Raw genomic sequence first — 20,072 nt, forward strand, 5'->3', positions numbered from 1 at the left:
AATCAAGTTAAACATATATATCTTCTAAAACATTATTTATTTATTTGTGGTGAAACTTTGCAAATCATTTCTTCCAGCTTTTTGAAATGTACATATATTGTTTTTATACACAGTCTTCATGTAGTATAATAGTGCACCATAGCTTCTTACTCCTACCCAACTACAACTTAGTACCCACTGATCTTTTGCTTTAATGGAACTCTGCTATTACAAAATGGATAGTAATAAAAATTACATTTTGCTAAAGATAAAATCAGAATTAATAATTATTATCTTAATAGCAATGCTTACATATCAACTAAGTGCAAAGTCTTGTGGTCAAAAGTCATAAATAGTTTATGTTAATGTGTCACTTTTCTTTTATTGCTTTTTCTTTTGTTCCAGAGAAATTTTCCCAGAGTAGATTTTGTCCAACATAATTTTATTAAATTTATATTTGGGGGAGAATTATTGTACTTTGGTTGGTGTTTTGCTAATGTCAAAGCCATAACAAATGTCATGCACTTGTTGGTTTCACATATTCTGCATGGAGAGTAAGAGTCACATTAGAAATATAAGAACTGAGACAAAGGGTGCTCTGACAATGGCCAACAGGTGCAATAAAAATCCAAAGAGTAATGTGAGTCCAAGTATTCAGGAAGGCTCCATCGAGTATTTGAGGCTTGAACTGATACCAGAGCAAGATGGAGTTAGCCAGTATACAGACCATATAAGTAAATTTTATTTGGAAGAAAAATCTCTAACTGGATGGTCTGGTTACTTTGGTTTCTAAAGTATCTTTAAAGTAATTACCCAGATTTAGAATTTGACCATTGCATATAAAACTTTCTTTGAGTACTAGGAGCCACATATCTAAACATGACCAAGTTCATGCCTTTAAAAATATTTAAAGTTGACTAGTTAAAATATGTGTCATGGCCATGAGAGGGAAAGGCAAGTTGGAAGCTTGGTCTGGAGAAAGTCTGTTCTGTATTCTTTCACTTCACAGAGAGATCCCCAAGCCACAGAACAAATAAAACAACTCCAGCTGAAATGGATAAAAATACTATTTTAAATATGCATCTAATTTCCAGGTAAGGACTATCTTAGAATATCATGGTACTTTCTCATGGTCTGTAAAATAAGTTGATATATATTTCAGTGGTATGGATTGGTTTCTTCAGCTAAACAGATAAAACTGTTCCCTTATTTTTGTATCTGGTATCAGGCGTTTTCTTATTTTGCCAATTTTCTATCTCCAATCTTTTCAGCAGAGAGTCATACAATCTTCGAGAAAATGATAAATTTTGTCTTTGACCAGCAGTTTTGTTTCTTTTCCAGAATCTCTTTCATTACTGATAACATATGCATCAAAATAATATTCATGCACTAGCAGTCAAGCTAGAGAACAAAAATTACCAGTTACTATGTTTTTCTTACTAAAACCTTTAAAAAAACTGAAAGGAATATGAGGCCAATAATGTAGGTTTTTTATTTTAGTTTTTTGCGTTTAATTTTTCATATGAGAATAGTGGAGTTCAGTGTAATAAAGTCATGTGCCCAAGGGCACACAACTAGGAAGTGTTTTGCTATGAAAATACCCATTTGTTCCACTATGGTCGGTATACACACTTCAGTACAAGAATGTATTTTTGTTATGCAAGAATAGTATCTCTGAAATGCACAAACAAAAGAAAAAGCAATAGAATAGTGCTTGGGTTATGAGGACCTTCAAACTCGGAACATTAAAAGAAAATTCTGAAAGAAAGAGGGTATTAAATGAATTATGGATACAAATGGGGAGATTTTCCAAAAGGAAACTGATGAATCAGAAGGAGAGGAAGATGACCAATCCATGGAGAGTAGAAAATCTGATTTTCACTGTTCAGTTGGTTTTGTTTGTGTTCGTTCTGGCAGGAGAATATGACAAAATGAAAATGATGGTGAGATTAGGCAGTGCTCCTGGATGAAGCTTCCAGAAAAGCATCAGTAGATTAAATCCTGAATGGTAAATTTAGTGACTAGAATAAGAAAACATGCCAATGTTACTAGGCATTTCTACTGAGGAAAATAAGGGTGATCTCTAGTTAGGTTTAATTTATAAAAGTAAATGTAGTACCATCTTATTTTAATACATTTTATGACTGAAAGAATAACAATTATATATGGTATCTAATGCTAATCAAAACATAAAAATTAACATTTTTCTCATAACCCATGTGTGAGAAAAATTATCTACCAAAGGGAACTTATTTTTATTTTTTATTTTTATTAGAACATTATAGTTATACATAGTAGTTGGGTTCATTCTGACAAAGTCATACAAAGACCCTACTAAGTGGCATATGGTATGGGTGGAGCAGAGACACTAATGGGTGGTGCTAACAAATTTCCAAGTTTGGACATCTGTAAAGGGAAACTCTTTTAAGACCTAAAGTTAGGTGTTCCTCAGTGATTATGCTTTTATATGGAAAGGCAAGAGAAATGTCCAAACTAATAAAGTGTATGCTACTGACGTTGCCCTAAGTACCTGCAAACAGTGTGATTCTATATATCTGCCCAGTTGGGGTGTGTGCATGTGTGTGTGTATGTGTGTGTGTGTGTAGACAGCACAGGAGATAGCACATTCATTTAATTTGCATTTAAATTTGATCAATCCCTAAGAGTTCAAGGTATTGTTAAAACATCAAGCACAGGATAAGTCAATACGGAGATCTTCTACAACTTAGTTCAGAAGTATAAAGAGAAGTTTATATAAAAACACAAATATTATTGTCCATATGAAAGGAATTTCTAAAAATTGGAATTAGAAGAAGACGACAGAATGTCCATGCATGCAAGGCACAACTTATTTTATGGTTCCTTGGCAAGTTTTGGAAGAAATTAGGAAATTGGCATAAATCAATCTCTATTCTGGGATTGGTGACAGAGAGATTATAAAATGTAACTGTGCTGAAACTTAAAACATGATTTCAGTCTAAGGATACTGTTTTTTATCATATGAATTATTTTGAGAAAGTCACTGAACCCCTCAAACTAAGCTTTCATTTCTCAATGTACCCAAATAGGCTAATCAGACTAACTTGCTACTTCATAAGAACCTTTCTGGAAAAATGCTTGTGCCTATAGGACTGATTCTCTACCACACAGCATCTGAGTCTTATAGCTGCCTCAAATGCAGTCCCTGTTGCACAATAGACATTCGACAGAAATTGTGCAATATAATTGGATAATGCACACAAAAGGAACAAAACAAAATTTACTGAGCCCACAAAAGTGAAAAAATAATAATAAAGAAGACAAAACTGAACAGCTAAAGGGAAGGGGAGAAGGCATAAAGTGACATTAGCTCAATAATTTCCCATTGGTTTGGAAATTTGCTTCTGAACTTCAGTAAATTTTAAAACAAATACTTCTAGCAGTTGTACACTGGATTAGCCTATCACTCCAGGTAGCCGGCTGTGTTGTACTCTCTTTACTCCCCACAGTTAATGATCTCTCACAGGACTGTCCTTTAGCAGTGACAGAAAATTCTATGTGCTCTCTGTTCAATATAGTAGCCATTGTCTAATACAAGTAGCTGCTGCATACATGAAATGTGCTTAATTCAATTGTAAAACTAAATTTTAAGTTTTACTAAATTTTTAATATTTATTTTTGGTTGTCGATGGATCTCTATTATATTCATCTATATATATGCAGTGCTGAGAATTGAACCCAGTGCCTCACACATGCTAGGCAAGTGCTTTACCACTAAGCCACAATCCCAGACCCGTTACTTAATTTTAATTAATTTAAAATTCAAAGAAATAGTTCCACTTAACACACGCCTCATCTTTCTGGGACTAGATTTTCTCATCTGTAAGATGCAGTGGTTGGAGTTCATGAGATTTTTTTCTCCAGCTGCAGAGATTAGGACCAAATGCACATGAATCACTGAGAATAACATACATGTTTGATTTAAGTCTCATGTGTTCATTCTTGTCTCATCATCAGAATCTCCCAAGCATGTTTTTCTCTCCCTCTGTGCCTGTACCATCTCTCATCTGACCATAGTTTAAGGATTTCTCCCAGCTGAAAGACTTATCCTTCTGGGTTTCTGCTTCCAAGAAGGTTTGTTTAGACAGAGTCCAGACAGATTCCTGGGTTGCTTATGCATTTTAATTAAGAGGACAACTACAAATGGATCAAGGTTATTTTTTTAAAAAATGTGAGTCAAAGACCAGAGGGGAAGAAGAACATGGTAAAATAAACTTGGGATAGCACTCCAAAGTTTAAACCAAACTAAGACAGGATTCATGTTTTTCTTTCACAAAATCAAAGTGATTCTTATTGGAAGAGTATTTTGAGCATAAAGGAGCTGCAGTTGCAGAAATGCAGATTTCTGACGTGGCCACCTGGAGATTGCTGAAGAAAAATAATTCTGAAAATTCACGCTGGTCCCTCTGGCTCCCCTGGTTCTCTGCACCCTGATAAAGCAGGAGATTGCACAAGCGCCACCTTTTGGAGAAAATAGAAATAGCAGCAGCAAGGCCAGATTTGAAGACCATCAATTCTATTTTATTCTCAAAGCAAAACACTGTCAAATATTACTTAAAACTCATTATAATGCTCAGAAGTTATATATCAAGGAGATTTATAAATAATTTGATTGAAAACTGTAAGTAAAGCCTGAATTAACACCCGTTGCTATTTTCTTCATTTTAAAAATGGTGATAAGTATATCTGATTTCGTTTTAAAACATATTCTGAATAATAAAAGAAGAAAACACTATTGCACATCCTGATGTCATGGTTTTCTTTTAGACTTCACTGTGAAGACAGATCTGCTAGAAATACTAAGAATTTACTTCTATTTATTCTAGTCTGATTAAGACAATCGTTAACTACAAAGTAGACTACTGTTGTTGTTTTTAGTATTTAGAATGGAAAATTCAAGAAGCAAATCCTTTTATTTTGTTTGACAAGAATACAGGGGGCAGAATGGTATCATGAAACTGCTAGGCTTTTTGAACTTGGAAAACAGAATCAAACTTTCCACAAATCTAAGTAGAGGATTTAAGTAAAATTACTGGTTGATATATATGAACATTTTTAAGACATTAAGGAGTGCCCTCCACTGTTAAAATGTACACTGAGCAAAAATTCTTCAACTAAATACTAAATAACACTGGCCTTTAAAATGCTTCAGGCTTCAGGGGTAGAAGAGAGATTTCTGAATTTGATTTTTAAGGAAGATTGAGAGCCATAATTTGGCTCAGACAATTCTCATTGGGTGAGTATGTTGAAACTATAGTCATCAAAACGACCCTCTTTGCTGAATATCTTTAAATTCTCTTCTCTCTCTGAAGAACATTTCAAATGTAATAGACTAAAAGGAAACAGACAAATCTGATAAATGACTGATGGTTTCCATGTCTTTCTGAGTTCACTTCCCCAACATTTTTAGGTTGCAAATCACCCACATGTACAAGAATTAGATTTTTTTCAGTGCTTAAGTTGTACCACAAATAAGTTTTTTCATTATCCTCTAAATTCAGTGTAATAAAACTGCTATGGTTTTTAAAATATAAAATGAAAGCTGCCCTTATAAATGGCAGGCATAATATTTTGGGGCACAATCATCTCTGTATATAGATGTGCTGTACTGACTTTTATATCACTCCCTTTCCTACACCACCCAGGAAATTTGATCAAAATCATTTGCTCTTAAATTAAGTAAATATGTGAGAGGATGATTACTAAAGCAGCACTTTGTGTTTTATGCTTTGCCAACATGAGGATGACAGAGTTGGAATTGACATTCCTCAGCAGGCCCTGCTGAGGTTTTCACTCAGCCTTTCTCTTTCCAAAAACCTCAAAATAGCTTATAATGCCACGTACCATATGTGCTGTAATAATTAGGCTTACCAGGGTACTTTCTGTTGGACAATCCCTTTGGCACAGGCAAAAGCCATAAAATTCAGCTTTTTGCACAAAGTTATCCAGCTTTTCTGAGTGCTTTAAAGATCATAACTGTAATATCATTTGACAACTTGGCATGCTCAGAGGTGACTAATGGGCACTTTGGGGTATGGAGTTTTATAATTTTTTTGGGGGGGGAGTGACTTCTACCAGTATTTGGGAATCAAATCAATAGTATAAATCCACAGTCTTTGAACCATGAAAATTAAGTGAGGGTAGACATTTTAAAGGTATCACTTAGACCTGATTTCTGCAAAAATAATTTGAACCCTCAAGCAAAGTAAATATGAAAATCTTTCAAAGAAATTTAACATTTTTCACAAGCTTCCAGGAGCTCAGAGATAATATTATATTATTTTTCTTATTAGAATCCCTATATTGGGTCTAATCCTTGGATGCATAGAACTTGTGGAATTTGGACACACACCTACTTCATCTGGTGTTGCTCTTGTGATTCTAAGTTGCACCAGAAACAATCACCAACCATTTGCATCTAGAACATGTGACCTCAGATTCTACTCCAATGTCATATAAAATAGAAGAATTATCAGAAATAAGAGAGGAAAAGAAAATGTCTAAAAATTCTTTAAATACTTATAGAGTAAGATCAGGATACCTTAAACCCAGTTTTTCTGGTTCTGGAAAGGTAATGAACTTTGCAAGTCTCTCTACACCTTTGGACAGACAGACACACAATCACATGTTTGCACACATACAAGAAAGTATATTTGTTCTAATAAGAAAGTCTTAAGCAGGGTCCTTCAGCACTGCAAGACTATAATGGTGGTCTGTAAAAAATGAGAAAAAGCTAATTATGATTATTTAATTAATTTGTTTTCTCTGATAGTGTCCATCAAATCCTGATATATTATATGTTTAATTAAAATTCACAGAGGACTTGGAAAGATAATAATAAGCTTGCATTGCACAGTAAGCCTATGTATCCAGAATATTCCTGATTGTTTTCAGCTATTTAAAAACTGGTCAATTTTTTTAGATAACAATTATGTACTTTAGCTTGGACTTGTTTATGTACCATAGGAAGCAAGCATATAAACATGGTGCTTAAATGGCTTTTCTAATTTTGTTATGTTTTTAAAATGAGTGCATATGTGTAAACAAACACATATGTATATAGTCACATATGTGTGCATGATTTGTGTGGGTGCATGTGTGTAATTTGGGTTCCTTGCATTGTGTCATGTTGTATGAGAGAAGAGTGTGATGTAAATACTGTGATGACCTGTGAATCTATAACCTGTTCTGACCCCAGTAAAAATGTCTTAAGCCAATGCACATAATTAAGAATCACTTATATTCTCAAAGGACACATTATTATAATGCAGAATGTCTCTGCCTACTCATACTTTTACAAAATGGAAAAAAAAAATCTGATCCCTAAAAGTGCATAGTAGTATAAAATAGGTATAAAGTCAGAGTTTAGGGTTTGAACCTTATTTTTAACATGATTCAGTATTAGAATCCCAACTCTTGTGACTGTGTAATAACTTAGAAAGTTACTAAGCTCTTGAAAACCCAGTTTTCAAGCCAGAAACTTTCATGTTGCTTCTCGTGAGCACAGGCCCCTTCCTTCCCAAGATGTGCAAAAAGGCACTTGTGCCAGGAGGTTCTTATGGGTAAACTCCACTCAGCTCACTTAATCCCATTCACCCTAACATGGAGTTGATAATATTAGAGTCCCCGAAAGAACAACCATTTCCCAGGCTTTCCCCAACCCATGTATATTAAGACAGTAGCTAGTAGGACACAAACTTTTCTTTTCATTCAATGTATTCCTTCATTCGTTAACTCTTACATTCAATCATCTTTTATTCAATCTTTACTGACTACATGCTCATTAACTCTTGAGTGTGGAGAAGTGTAGGGTTTCCCTAGAAATCTGGAACAGAATAGAGGATGCAAGTGCATTTAATTGTCCTATTGAGAATCTCAAAGTCTTGCTCCTGTCTATTTCCTTCACAATACTTGAGAGATGAAAAGGGTGACACCTTTCACACCTGCAGGGCATTTAATTGTGAGGGACCTTTAGCTCTTTTGAATTTGGAACTTCATGAGGTCATTATTCTCAATCCAGAAAGGCTTAGAAACATGTCCAGGCTAATAAGAGGTGATGTTAACATCAATGTCCCTGTTTCCAGAGTAAATTTCCTCTAAAAGAAGTGCACCTAATTTTGCATTTGCATTTTTTTTAATTTTATTCTATAAAGAGGGTCACATGATTCGTAGGCATCATGCAAGCTTCACAAACATGGTTTTCCCCACCAGATCTGTTACTTCTTCATATTTTGTTTTGTTTTGCACTATATTACAAACTAGTGATTCTCAACTATACTGTGCCTAAGAGTTTTCTGGAGATATTTCAAGAAAAGTTGATTCCCAAATTTCTACTCAGCAGAGCTTCTGTTTCAGTAGTCTATTTTACAGCCAAAAGAAGATACACAGATACAGATATGTGTGTATATATAGTTATATATCTGATATGGATACATGTATTATATGTATATAATTTTATATATAATATATTTAATATATAATATACATTTATATATTCCAACTGACACTGCTAATCTTTGGATCACACATTGAGTATTAAATAAAAGGCAAGAATTTTGAAAGGAAAGGAGATTTATAATTTACCTGCTAGTCACATTCATTTCAGGATAAGCTGAAATTTTGACTGCTCTGCTTATTGGTTTTCTATTCTAAAGCACTAACAACTGCCAAGGGCTAGGGATAAGAGAGGGCTCAGTTGGGGTAAGCACTCTCTTTAGAAGTAGTCCTTTGATCTGACATTTGAAAGTATTGATTATAATATTTATCGACTTTGCCATAGATTCAACCAAGAATGAAGAACCACTGGCAGTGAACTTGTCATTAAACTTCAGCTCCAGTTTCACAAAGACCAAAATAAAAATGTTGAATTCATATAGATTGGAACCAAAGTGAAATATAAGTGTCCCCACATCTCTCTGTGGACTCTGGTATAAGGTGCTTTCAATCCTAATGCTACTTCTCCCTGTTTCTTTTTTAACTCCTTTCTCAGTTTTAAACTCTGTTCCTTCCACAGAATCCCCAGTTCCTGCCAACAACCTGACTCTACCTCATTCACCAGGTTCCTGGCCCCTTGTCTCCCCACTGCATAAAGCAGGCACCGCAAAGGAAGTGGTTACTTTAGAGATGCCCTCTGCTCTCTGGCATCGTCTGTGAATCATTCAAGGCTATAAATACTGTCTTTGCACTGTGTGTTCTGGAACTTATGAGAAAATAGTGCAAATATTTAACACAAAATTATCAAAATGGCCTAGAGGAACGCAATACTTAAATATTGTATCATCAATAAGAGCAATGGTTTTAATAGAATGTAACATCCTCCTTTTCCTTATCCCATCCCACCTTCCGCCTAAACCCCCTCTAAGGTTTGCTAGGAACCAATCAAGAGATAAAATACAGATGAGACTCAAAATAAATTGATTAGTGACATTGAAGACAACAAAAAAGAAATAGAGATAGGTATGTAATAGAACATATATGGAACATTGTAATCTTAATAGGAAGTGATTAAAGATGATCTGATCGTATTCAACTAAAATTAATTGAATGAGTGAGAAGAGCTTTATTTTTCTGCCCATTCTTTCAGCAACAAAAATTTCTTGAGTTAATGATATTAAGCAATATTGTTTTTATAATAATTACAAATTTAGAGGATATTTGATGTAAATATTTAATTCCTAATATTAAATTACATTTATTGTTTAAAATTATTTAAATAGTTGTAGGAAGTACTAAACTGTTTAAATCACTTAAATGGATTATTTTTATTTATATTTATAACCATCTTCTTTCTTCTAAAGGATTTATGAATACATAATATTTTTCAGATAACATAAGACTTTATCACCTATATCATCATATGAAGTAAATATTAAAAGGATAATATAAATGGTTGTGAGATCAAGATATATATTATATATTGCTTTTAGCAATATAGCAGTATCTACAATTAAGCACTAAAACCTGCCAGTATAACTCAGCATCACCACCTGCTGTTTGAAACAGAAAATTCAAGTTGGTATGTTCAAGCTCCAGTGTCAGATATGCCAGCTGAAAACTTGGTACTGTTTGTAATCATCATGGGAACAGAGCCCCTAGTCATTATTATCTCTCAGATTAAAGGCTTTAAAATTGCTTGCTTTTAAAACATTTTGGCAGATTTTTAAATATATTGATACTACAAGGAAGAAAATAGCTAAGAATAACAAAAATCAAGTGAAATAAATACTTTCAACTCAAGTATTCTGAGAATTCCCTTTTCTGTCCCAGAACCCCCTAAAGATTTCACTCTTCCTGATTTCATAAAGTGTACATATTTGTTCCTCTGTACAGTTATTACTAAAAAGTACATTATCAAGAGAATACAAAGAGAAAACATGGCCTTTTCAAACTTCAATTTGAATTCTAGCCCTTACCCTTATTAGCTTTGACCTCAGTTCAAAGACCTTTTGCTCTCTGAAAGACAGGTTCACATGATAAATCTATCCTTCCTTATATAATTTACTTATCAGTCACATAGAAAGGAGTAATTTTTAAAATCTTTTTAAAAACCCTCATCCATACTTTGTAATTCTTGGAGAATAATATTGTGATCTGGTCCTCTAACCACTAGAAATCTTTTGTAAAAATGTAAGTGAGAAAAATGAACATAGGCCTATAGTATGGAACTCTTTGGAACTACAGACAATGATAGAATGGGTAGATAAGAAAGTTTTTTAAAAAATGCATAGGTGGGTAGACAAACGTAGGAAAAGAACTCAGAAAAGAATTTTACTGATGGAGAAAGCAAACCCTCCCTTACAGTAAAATTCCAACTAATAAAGATAGGGGGAATAAGAAAAATAAAAATACTATTCAGAAACTACTCTAGCAATAGTTGTCTCAGGCAAGAGTTCTCAAAGGAGTATGGTAAAAATCTATAGTGAGAAACAGGATGATTATATGACCTCAAAGTGACTTTGAACATGAGAATCACTAATAACAAATGAAAAAAAAATGTTAACTGTACATTAGAGGCAATTTCCAGACGCTATATTTACCAAGTGGACCATGCTAAACTATTGCCTCAGTTGAAAGCACAATGCCCTGAGAAAGGCACAGCATTTCTGTAGTATTTTGGCCCAAAGTGCATAATTTGAATTTAAAAATAAAGAAATATCAGACAAATTCAACCCAGTGAAGGTTATACAAAATAACTCGTCTATATTCTTCAAAAATAGGTAAATCATTGAAGAGAAAGAAGCACTAAGATCTATTACAGATTAAAGGAAGGAGGAAAGGACAAAAAAACTATGTGTAAAATGTCACTCTAGATTCATTGACTGAATTTTCTTGCTTTTAGACTTTTTTTAAGTTCTACAAATACAACAAATCGACTTCATTTTCTTACTCAATATTATTTCAAAACCCAAAATGTTCTTTTTTTTCTGCTAAAGATGCTATAAGAAGGAAAACAAAGTTTTCTGCTTAAAAATATATAGTTATTGGCTATTTCTAGCTATGTTAAAAATAAAATATGGTTTCAAACTGAAAAAGAAAAAGATGGACTGAATTTGACTATAGTCTCTAGATTCTAGTGTTGCTAATATTTTTTATTTTGCTCATTTTAATGTGATTATGTAAAATTACATGAATGCATTTAGGTATAAAGTGCATCATGTTAGAAAAATATATTTCTGCTCGAAAAAAATATATATCTACAGTTATGTTTATTTCCAACTATATCTATATCCATATCCTTATTTATAGGAAGGAAGAGAGAAGGCAAGGGGTCTTGGAAAGGAGGGAAAAGGAATAACAAAGCAAGAATGGTGGAAGGTTAACATGTGAGGGGTCTGGTTAGGTTATTTGGGAATGTTTTGTACTAGATTTGCAAATTTTTTATACTTGTGAAATTATTTCAAAATTAAATATTGAAAATGATAAAAGATAAAGAAGGAGGACAGAGTAAAATGTACAGACGGGGAATTGGCAGGAGGTGGAGCTTACCTTTACATAATATTGATACCAGAATCTCTTAACCCTAGATGTTCCATGACATTAATAACATAAAATGCATTTATTGAATGTGGATAATTTGTATGAAAAAAAAGAAACAGGACCTGGAGTTTTGACTGCATCTTTAACTGGATGCATATTCTGTACTTCAAACTCCGTCAAGACAAGAAACAGGCTGATTTTAGTTCACTATCATTCATCTCATCCCAGTAAAATACTTAGCACAAAGAAAATGCTTGATAAAAAAATGTATGTAGGTAATAATGTATAATATCTGCTTTATCATTTGTTTAACCCTATTTCTCTTCCTTTCCAATTATCTTAATACCTTTGTAAAATATGGTATGGTAAATAATTAGCAATTATTCTACCTGAGTAACATTTTTAAGAAGTAAAACTAAATTGGGTGAAACAAAGAAAGCTGAAATCTACATATTATTTACCAATGCAACATGGGCATCTCTTCGCTGGCTCATGTTAAGGAGGTTTGTGATATAGCTTAACTTTCTTTTTCTCCCTGTCAAGTATTGTAAATTCCTTGAACATTAATTAAGAGCTTTAAGCGGCTGCCAAAAGTTTGTATAAAAATGAGATCCCTGGTAAAGTATAGCATCATGTTTCAAACCAAAATACAAAGTCTCAGGAACATTTAATTTTTCTGGAATGTGGATTGTGAAACTTGCAATTTGCAGGGTTATTACAGTGCTGGAGAAGTTTGAAGGGTCCCAATTGTACTGGACATACATGAACGAACCAGCCAAGACGGCAAGTGCTATCCAGATCTGTGTCACTAATTTCTTCTCTATTCTTGGTGACATCTACTTTTTGCTTTGTATTCAGTGGTGAGCTAAGTTGACCCAACCTTACACAGTCTGCAAACCAGCATTTCTCTTCAATCTAATGCAATTTGTCAAATGGAAGTGTTCAGGTTGGCAACACATGGAGGCTTTGCCACACTCTACCCATAGCTGATAAATCCTACAGAGAGCCCTGGACTCAGTGCCACCTAGCTGATATAATCAGTGACAATTGCGAGGTGACCTGCAGCAAAAGATCCAGGTACATGAATCATGGTACTTAGAGAGGAGTTTTTTTGTTTTGCTTTTGTTTATTTTTAAGAATTATTGAGACATCCTTGTCATAAAATAATTCCATATGATAATTGCATATTATGTGTCTGATCTGGTAACTGTTGACCTGGATACATACATGTGTGTGCTTTTACAGTTATATTCATGAAACCATTACTATGAACGAGACATTGAACAAAGCAGTCACCTCTGAAATTTCCCTCCTGCTTTGTAATTGCTCTCTGGTTGCTCTCTGCCTTCCTCCTATACAAGACAACCACTGATCTGCTTTCTACCACAGTGTATTAATTTTCATTTCCTAGAATTGTGTATGGATTAAAGAACCATACATTGTATCCTATTTTAAATAGCTGATTTAACTGAACACACTTATTTTGCTGACAGTTATATTTGTGTTGTAGCATAAATGTATTTTCATTGCTGACTGGTGTTCTAGTCTACAACTGTACAAGTTCATGTATCCATTCATTTGCTGGTGGACACTGGATTGTTTCCAGATTTTAGTTTTTATAAATAGACCTGATGTGAACATTCATGCACAATTTTTAAAATATTTTAAAAATTTATTCATATATATATATATATAAAATACAGTGTAATTAACATATTGTACATACCAATCTGTAACTTCCCATTCTTGTGGTTGTGTATGATGTGGAGTTTCACTGGTGGTATATTCATATATGAACATAGGAAAGTTATGTCCTATTCATTCTATTGTCTTTCCTCTTCCCATCCCGCTTCCCTTCATTCCCCTTGTTTAATCCAATGAATTTCTATAATGCCCCCTTATTGTGGGTTAGCAGATTTTCTCTCTGATAAACCCCACCTTGGGGTTTTGGGGATTGGCTTATTTCACTTAGCATGATGGTTTCCAGTTCCATCCATTTACCTGCAAATGCCATAATTTCATTCTTCTTAATGACTGAGTAATATTCCATTCTGTTATATACCACATTTTCTTTATCCATTCATCTGTTGAAGGGCACCTAGATTTATTCCTTCATTTAGCTATTCCAAATTCAGCTCCTATAAATATTGATGTGACTGTGTCACCATAGTATGCTAATTTTAAGTCCTTTGGAGTGGGAAAACTGAGCCAAATAGTGGTTTCATTCTAAGTTTTCTGATGAATTTCCATACTGCTTTACAGAGTGGTTGTACCAATTTACAGTCTCATCAACAATGTATGAGTAAACATCTTTCCCCACATCTTCACCAACAGTTATTATTACTTTTACTCTTGATAATTGCCATTCTGACTAGAGGGAGATTGAATCTCAGTGTTTTTAATTTGCATTTCTCTAGTTGCTAGAGATGTTGAATATTTTCTCATATATTTGTTGGCCTTTCATATTTCTTCTTCTGTGAAGTGCCTGTTCAGTTTCTTTGCCCATTTATTGATTGGGTTATTGGTTCTTTTGGTGTTAAGTTTCTTGAGTTCTTTGGATAGCCTGGAGATGCATGCTTTCCCTGAGGTGGGGGTTGCAAAGATTTTTTTCCCATTCCATAGGCTCTCTCTTCATGTTCTTGTATGGTTTCCTTTGCTCTGAAGAAGCTTTTTAGTTTGATACCATTCCATTTATTGATATTTGATTTTACTTCTTGTGCTTTAGGAGTCTTATTGAGGAAGTTAGTTCCTAGGCCAACATGATGGAGAGTTGGGCCTACATTTTATTCCAGAAGGTGCAGAGTCTGTTCTAATACCTAGGTTCTTGATTCACTTTGAGTTGAACAAGGTTTTGATAACAAACATTTGATTTTATTTGTCTTACGTAAATGATTATGAGTCAAATAGTTTTAGTTTAAAGATTTAAGTAACTGCCAAACATTTTCTAAAGTGGTTATACCATTTTATAATCATAACCAGAATGTTAGAAAGTCCTAGTTTCTCCCTAGTTCCTCGATCACCTTGTTAAGTTATCTCATCAGGTTCTTAATTTGTATTTCCCAAGTAATTAATGATGGTGAGCACCTTTAATATGTTTACTTGATATTGGTATGTGTTACTTGGCAGAGAACCTAATCAAATATTTTGCCCATTTTTAGTTGGGTTGTATTCTTTATTATTGATTTTGAAGAGCTCTTTATATAGTTTGAAGAAATAGCTATTATCATATATATGCTTTGCAAATGTTTTCTCCAAACTTATGTTCATTCTCTTTTCATTTCTTTAACATTGTCTTATGAAAAAGCAGAAGTTTTTAATTTTGATGCAATCCAGTGTATCAATTTCTTCTTCATGGGTATGCTTTAAGTATCATATCCAGAAAATCCTCAAATGACTAAAGGTCATAAGGCTTTTCCCTATTGCAATTTCATAGTTTAAAAAAGTATTTTTCATCTGGGGGTGTGCCACATGTCTCAAATCTGTCACTCAGGAGCTGAGGCAGGAGCATTGCAAAATCAAAGTCAGCCTCAGCAACTTAGTGAGACCCTCTCTCAAAAAAAAAAAAAAAAGAAAGAAAAAGAAAGAAAGAAAGAAAGAAAGAAAGAAAGAAAGAAAGAAAGAAAGAAAGAAAGAAAGAGAAAGAAAAGAGAAAAGAAAAAAGGCTGTGGATGTGACTCAGTACTTACATGTCCATGGGTTCAATCCCTGGTACCAAACCTTTGCCAGCAACACAAAGGTTTATTCAAGAAAGTAGAAGCACACTCAAGGGGAATAAGGGCATCTCCACGGTGAGAAGCTTTTGGAGTAATCAAGGAATACCTACTCAAGGGAGATTGCAGGCAGGCTCCAGCAGGAGAGACAACTCTAGCTAAAAATTTTATATTACCTTCTAAGATTCATTTTGTGTTGTTTTTATGTAGCTCCTAGTTTTATCGGATTTATTACTAATAACTTTATATTTTAATGTTGTTTTATGTATTCTAGTGTTTTTAATTTTTGGTTTTGATTGTTTGTTAATAGCGTATAGAAATGTAACTGATTTTTCTTGCATGGATCATCTGTTCTGCAAACTGGTTACGAACTCCTTTGTAAGCTCCAATATCTTTTCCATAGATTTCATTAATTCTCTATATAAATTTAATAAAGATGTACTTCTTCTTTTCTAATTGGAATGTCTTCTGCTTGTTTGTCTGACTGCACTGCATAGAGCTTCCATTTCAGTGTTGAACAGACTTGATGGAACTAGACATCCTTGTCTTTTGCCTGATTTGGGGGAGACATTCAGTCTTTCACAATTAAATATACTTTTCATACAGTATATAGCCCTATACCAAGTTGAAAGGTTACCTCCCATTCCTACTTTGCTGACAGCTATTATCAAGAATGGATGTGGGATTTTCTGAAATGCATTGATTGAAATATTCATTTGCTTTGCTGTTTTTAGTCTATTTGTAGTATATTAAACTGATTGATTTTTGAGTGTTAAATCAACCTCATATTTCTAGTATAAACACCACTTATGAATTAGCAGAGTTACCCCAGTACAAAAAGCAAATAAAGACATTAGCATAAAATATCACACACCAATATTCCTCATTAGTACACACACAAATCTTCTAGCCAAATTTTAGTAAATCCAGTAAAATACCATGACTGTGCAAGGTTTATGCAAGGAAAACAAATTTTAATTTTATATATATATATATATATATACAGAGAGAGAAAGAGACAGAGAGAAAGAGAGAGAGGACGTGAGAAAGGACATGAGCAAAATTAATTTTTTTGTGAAGACAAACTTGATATTGAACCATCTTCCACTTTTTGCAATAGTTATCATAAAACTTGGGTATTCCTTATTTTCAGTGAAATTTATCCATCTTGATTTTTATCTCTTTTGGTGGTCAGGATGAGTTGTATTTAAAAATTTCATAGTCTCCACGATATCATAGAGTTTTTAGATCTATTTCTTTTTAAGTCTAAAGGTTCAGGTAGGCTTTTATGGTTGTAAAACACTTCCTGATGTTTTGGGAATCCTCTGACCAAAATAGGAGCTTTCCATTGCTTCCATTCTGTAGATCCCAGTGCATAAAGAGCCTATAAAGTCCCTGGATAGGTTTTTCAAATAAAAGTCACAAATTGCTCTCCTGCTGTATGCTTGATAGTATTTGCTTCTGTTTATTATGATTGTCTGTCATTATAGTGACAGTATAGGTCTGAATTAAGAATGTGATATTTATTAATATTTATGCTCCCTCAGAATTTGTATGTTCAAATCCTCACCTACAGTCCTATGGTAATAGGAGATGCAGAATTTGGAAAGTAATTAGGTCCTGAAGGTGGAACACACATGAATGGGACTAGGTCCAAACCTTCAACTTGTTGGCTTAGGATCAGACTTCCTTAACAGGACTCCCATAGCACAAGAAATCAAAGCAAGAATCAACAACTGGGATAGAGTCAAACTAAAAAGCTTTCTCTCAGCAAAGGAAACTATCAGTAATGTGAAGAGAGCCTACAGAGTGGGAGAATATCTTTGCCACTCATACTTCAGATAGAGCGCTAATTTCCAGAATCTATAAAGAACTCAAAAAACTCTACACCAAGAATACAAATAATCCAATCAACAAATGGGCAAAGGAAATGAACAGACACTTCACAGAAGAAGATGTACAAGCAATCAACAGATATATGAAAAAATGTTCAACATCTCTAGTAATAAGAGAAATGCAAATCAAAACTGCCCTAAGATTTCATCTCACCCCAAATAGAATGGCGATTATCAGGAACACAAGCAACAATAGGTGTTGGAGAGGATGTGGGGAAAAAGGTACACTCATACATTGCTGGTGGAGTTGCAAATTAGTGCAGCCACTCTGGAAAGTAGTATGGAGATTCCTCAGAAAGCTTGGAATGGAACCACCATTTGACCCAGCTATCCCACTCCTTGGCCTATGCACAAAGGACTTAAAATCAGCATACTACAGAGATACAGCCACATCAATGTTCATTGCTGCTAAATTCACCATAGCCAGATTGTGGAACCAATCTAGATGCCCTTTAGTTGATGAATGGATAAAGAAACTGTGGCATGTATATGCAATGGAATATTACTCTGCCATGAAGAATGATACAATTATGGCATTTGCAGGCAAATGGATGAAATTGGAGGATATCATGCTAAGTGAGATAAGCCAATCTCAAAAAACTAAAGGACGAATGATCTCACTGATAAGCAGATGAGGACATATAATGGGGGGTGGGAGGGGTTAGCGTTAGGGTTAGGGTTTGGTTTAGGGTTAGGGATAAGGAGGGTGGTAAGAATGGAGGAAGGACTGAATAGAGGGAAAAGAGGGGTGGGAAGGGTTGGGGGAAGGGAAAAAATAACAGAATGAATCAAATAACATTACCCTATGTAAATTTATGATTACACAAATGGTATGCCTTGACTCCATGTACAAACAGAGAAACAACATGTATCCCATTTGTTTACAACTAAAAAATAAATAAAATAAAGTGTTATTGGAATACAGCCACACTCATTTCTTTAAGTTATATCTATAGCTGCTTTCTTGCCACAGAGGCACAGTTGTGACAGAGACCATATGTCCCAAAAGCTGGAAATATTTACTCTTTGGCCTTTTACAGAAACTGATTGCTCATGTCTATCTGAAGTGGATAAAAAAAAAAAAAAAAAAAAAAAAAAGAAGAGATGTGAGAGGTTGCTCTCTTGTGCTCTTGCTTTCTGCTTTTCACCATGTGCAATAAGAAGACTGCCATCTGCAAAACCAGAAGCTGTTGTTTTGAACATCTGACCTACCAGGGCCTTGACACTTCCCAGCCTCCAAAACTGTGATAAATCAATGTTTGCTATTTAAACCATTAAGTCTATGATAATTTGTTATAATAAAGTGAAGTGGTTTCATCAGAGGGTTGAAGCGAGGTGCTTTTATGAGGAGAGATTAAGTTCATCTGAAATTTGTAATTTTGTACACAAAATCTATTTCTTTGATGTAAATACGTAAAAAGTTCAGTGAAGCTTCTAGGATTTATGAGAATGGTCCCTGCTTCTCTCCCTATGCTATTTGGTGACTCCAGAGAGGTCATAACTAATAAAGGGTTTCCCACAAAAGGCAATAGGAGTCACCTCTAATGACCTATGTCAGGATCTTAGATTACCAATACAAGCGTGATGTGTTTGAACATGTGTCAAGTAGAAAGAGTGACTCCTGTACAGTCTAGTTGCTTAAAACTACTCATTTGTTATCATTATGACTCAGATCTGGAAAGTCCTCAAGGTTTCATGTCCCTAATGCAGCAATGTTCAGAGCAGGGGCTTTTAGAAAGTGACTGGGTCATGAGGGTTCTAACTTCATCAATGGATTGAAATATTGATGGAGTCATAGCTGGTTGAACTACCGGGAAGTGACAGAAACTGTAAGAAGTGAAACATTAATTGAAAACAGTGAGTCCTTGGAGGCATTACCGTGGGGACTGTATCTTGTCACCAGTTCCCTCCCCTTTCCCTGCTTCTTGGCCACAATTAAAAGAACAGCTCTGCTCCTCCACACCCTCTCCACCATGATGTTCTGCCTCACCACAGGCCCAAAGCTATGGAGTCTGCTGACAATAGATGAGGACACTGAAACCATGAGCCAAAAATTTTTTTCTTTTTCAAGTTGTTTCTCTCAGATTATTTTGCTACAGTGATGAAAAGCTGACAAACACAGTTATAAAACATAGAAAGTCCCCAAACCACAAGAAAATCCTAAAATGAAAGGAAAACCTGAAAGAGAACATCAGAACACATCATAAAGAGCAAATGAAGTATAATACAAAAAGAAGTTTACGTACCTGAACTCTATAAATTAAAAACATTTTGGATTACAAAATGAGAAAAAACTATATGATAAGTACTAAGATACCTTTGTCTTTTTGAAGATAGAAATTTTCAAAAAATTATTTTTTAACATGATTTTTAAAACATGGATCATTCTTTAAACCATTCTATTCTACTTGCTTTTATGACATATCAGTAAAAATTAGTATAATATTTGAGATTATACTGAAAACATTTCACT

This window comes from Sciurus vulgaris (assembly GCF_902686455.1).
Source record: "Sciurus vulgaris genome assembly, chromosome: 5".
Taxonomy (NCBI): domain Eukaryota; kingdom Metazoa; phylum Chordata; class Mammalia; order Rodentia; family Sciuridae; genus Sciurus; species Sciurus vulgaris.